This window comes from Astatotilapia calliptera, chromosome 5, assembly GCF_964374335.1.
Source record: "Astatotilapia calliptera chromosome 5, fAstCal68.1, whole genome shotgun sequence".
Classification (NCBI taxonomy): domain Eukaryota; kingdom Metazoa; phylum Chordata; class Actinopteri; order Cichliformes; family Cichlidae; genus Astatotilapia; species Astatotilapia calliptera.
This window is the reverse complement of record NC_137426.1, coordinates 39,378,474-39,382,390: the sequence shown is the minus strand read 5'-3', so window position 1 is coordinate 39,382,390 and position 3,917 is coordinate 39,378,474. Positions and strand designations below refer to the sequence as shown.

General features: G+C 43.7%; 1 long non-coding RNA gene across 1 annotated transcript; it reads left to right on the top strand.

The window, feature by feature from the left end:
• The first annotated feature begins 2,369 nt into the window (after positions 1–2,369).
• Positions 2,370–3,501, top strand: LOC145428767 (uncharacterized). The gene is made up of 2 exons (XR_013909091.1): positions 2,370–2,686; positions 2,761–3,501. It is a non-coding gene; the product is annotated as an uncharacterized LOC145428767 (long non-coding RNA).
• The last annotated feature ends 416 nt before the right edge of the window (positions 3,502–3,917 follow it).

Here is a 3,917-nt window from a genome sequence, read left to right as displayed (position 1 = left end):
AGTGCAGGTCAGGGAGCTCGGAGCGGATGGTGCGCTCAGCTGACCGCACAACCCTCTGTAGAGCTCGTCTGTCCTGCATGGTGCTGTTCCCGAACCAGGTTAAGATGTTTCCCGCCAGGATGCTCTCTATGGTGCACGAGTAAAAGTTCCTGAGCACCTTGGAGGGCAGTTGGAAGTCTCTCAAGCGTCTGAGGTGGTAGAGACGCTGTCGGGCCTTTTTCACCACGGTGTTGATGTGACAGGACCATGACAGGTCCTGCGTGATGTGAACTCCGAGGTATTTGAAGCTGTCCACTCTCTCCACTGGGCACTCGTTGATGACGGGGGTCTGGTAGTTCCTCTCCTGCTTAGTGCTGAAGTCCACTATCAGCTCCTTTGTCTTACTGACGTTTAGAAGGAGGTTGTTCCTCTGGCACCAGTTCTCCAGATTCCTAATCTCCTTCAGGTAGGCCGTCTCGTAACATCTGAAAATAAAATATAATAAATAATAAAAACAAAGATCGACCAAATGGACCAATACGGTAATGCCACGATGATCCATTTGGCAAAGTAAATCCATTGGGTATCCTTGTTGGTCTTCAGACAACAATTCTGATGGCTAAAGAACCAAATGGGACAGGCGAGAAAAAAAAAAAAAAACCAAAAGAAAAAAAACCAGCATGAATCTTTATCAGGGCATTTATTCAGGGGCACATTCCATTTAAGAAGATTTGGTGACAATTTCCTATCTGGTAATAGAAACAGAACTTTCAAAAGATAATGTGTTTTTAGAGAAAGGGAAAGTGAGATGTGTCTGAATATCATTAGTATACCTTCTGTATTTCCCAATATATAACATCACATTACAGTACAGTACATTAGAGTGTCCCTTTAGTATTATCTTCATAGCTGTAATCAAGGAAAAAAGAAGAAAAAAAAAAAGAGATTATTATGTATTTTTGAAAATATAGCATAATGATAATACTAGTTATTGTAAACTTTACAAACCACCCAGCAGTATGTAAAGTCAAATTATAAGATACAAGTAAATAACAATTGCAGAACAGAATGTCAGTGTAATGGACACACACTTCGTTTTGACAAAGCGCACTGCTTAGGTAAATGATCTGAGTAGTTGTTCATAACTGAGCAATTTGTTAATATGTGTTTCGAGCCAAATACATGACAGGGAGAGAGAGAGTGACGTCAGAACACGTCATACTATAACCTCCCGGGAGCGGACGGAGGGGGTCAGTCATTGGGATGCGCATGCGCAGACAGAGTGCGCGAGTGGCGGGCCTTGACCTTTCGGGAAAAAAACCCTCTTTCTGTCAGCAGGGTTATGGCGTCCACCTGAACGGTAGCGAGACTTCAAGCTCCGACCTCATCGTCCTTTAAGTACGCCTAAACAGCGGTTAAAAGCCAACCTCTTAGCGGCTGCCTCACCGACCTAAGCTTCTGCTTTGATCTAAACAGCCAGGATGCCGACTAAATATAGGTCCAAGCCTAAAACAGCCGGAAAGGATGGATCAGACGACGATCCTAGCAACGAACCTGAAACCGAGAAAATGGAAGGAGCTAGTGCTAGCTCCCAACAGACCGAGGCGAGTGTTTTGGCCGCAATTCAGTCGCTGAAAATTCACTTCACTGCCCAACTGCAAGAAGTTATAACATCAAACCAAGAAATAAAAGACGCAATTGGAGTGTTTTCAGAGAGGCTTACCTCAGCAGAAACTCGCATCAGTAAAATTGAAGACGATGTCTCTTCTCTCACAAGTAAAGAGGCTTCCCTTCATAAGAAACTTCAGGAACTCCAGCTAAAGGTGGATGACCTCGAAAATAGAAGCCGAAGATCCAATCTGAGACTCGTCGGACTACCCGAGAATACTGAACAAGGAGAAATTACAATATTCTTGCAAACATGGTTAATGGATGTTTTGGGACGGGACGTGCTCCCATCCCCACCTATCATTGAACGAGCACACAGGCTACAAGGCCGAAACACTCCAACTGGCCCACCTCGTGTGATCATCATGAAATTCTTGAATTATCAAGACAAGATGAGGGTGATGAGAGCGGCACGTCTGAAGGGAAAAATAACGCACAACGGATATCACGTTATGTTTTTCCCTGATCTGTCAACGGAGGTACAGAAACAGCGAAAACAATACAACCAGGTAAAACAACAACTCCGTGAAATGCACATAAACTTCGGACTGATCTTTCCAGCAAAAATGAGGATTTTCCACCATGACAACAGGCTCCTTTTCCACACACCAGCGGAGGTGGAAGATTTCATACGAAAAGTCCGGCAACAAAACGACGGATAAACTTCACGCCCACTCAGAAACGCTACCATATCAAACACGTGTAACTCTGATGAACAATTCCAAATTGGGCATACAATGGCTGCTGGTGTACAGGTATGATATAGATGGCCTTAGATATACTATGTGTGGCAGGATGAATGTTATCCCTCGGTCCAACCCACTTTCAGCCTGGCCCATTAGGGGGCGCTGGTATAAATAGTGGCCATTTGAGTGTCTCTGCATCGCTTGCCTGTGATCTCCTTTTTGGTCACCTGACTTCCTCGGTGTGGCATAGATCGTTTGTGGGTTACTCCTCTGAAGTCTCCATCGCGGCTGGTCGTAGCTATAGAAGCCTCCTCTGAGCTATTCTGCTTACGTTCTATGACACGGCTTACTTGGTATGTAATCAACTTTTGTCACGCTCTCTGCCTTCTATTGTTCTTTTATAGTAATTATTTATTATGTTTCGCAGGAAGTGTGGGCCGTAGTTTTGCGCCAAGCTACACGAACTGAAGTGCTGCTGTATTGCCTTGCTGTGCTTTTATCGTCTGTTCCCGTTGTGAGATTTCTTTCCCTGCTGCTGTCAGCTTTTACAGTGGACGTCGGCGTGGACAACGGCCATATGCATGCCGGTTATCGGAGTCAGCTGGCGTGCATATTGATTGACTGTTAACTTGTCGTTGTGTGACGGCAAGTTGGAGCAGTACGGCGATTCCGTTTGCTCCAGATTTTAGAGTTTTATCCAGATTGTATGTTGCTTTATTGCTTTTGATTTGTAGTTTGGATTTTTGTTACACCACTGGTGGGAGGCCCTTTTTCTAGCTGTAGATCACCAGTGTGGTCCTGCAGTTGGGTTATCCCCCGGTGCTACACATTAGTTTGTTGTAATATATTAAAATTTTCTTTGTTTCTTTTTATTCAGATGCGGAGTGCCGACGTGGAGGAGACTAGGGTGCCTTGGTGGTGGGATCCCTTGAGTGTACACACCTGCCTTGTTTAGTTTATTAGTGTGAGTGTGTGTGATAGTGTGCTGCACTTGTGTTTTGGGTGTGTTTTCTTTCTTTAGTTTGTGTGTGGCATCCCTGCCCCTCCACTGGTAAGCCTCAGCTCTGAATACCTTTTTAAGCATATTTGTACTTGAATATTTATGATTGTGCTTTTATATGGTGTTTTAAATAATTATTAATAAATTGTGAATTTGTTGATCATTGAACCTCGTCTCTGGACTGAGTATAGCGAACCTAAGTGCCTTTCTGGTGATTTAGTGTTACTTTCAGTATTCTCTGGGTGAAATTCCCAGGGTGGCGTTGTCTTTTTAAAACTGCAAAGAGTATTTACTTTATATCCCATCCTCGTCTCGCCACATATGTTTTCATTCATTTACATTGTGTGGCCACTTCTTTAGTTAATAAGGTCGGACCTAAGTTTGAAGCTTCAATCATGAGGACGCTTCATCAGCTCCTTTACATGGATCTGATGCATACCCAAGCCGCAATGACTTTGGGGGGGGAAGTTTTGAGACCTACACCCACGGGAGGTCTCTGGGTTGTTTTTTCTTTTTTTTGCTGTTGTTTTTTTGTTTATAAGAGTGCTTTTAAAGTATAGTGCTCTTGAAATAAGAATTTGTGA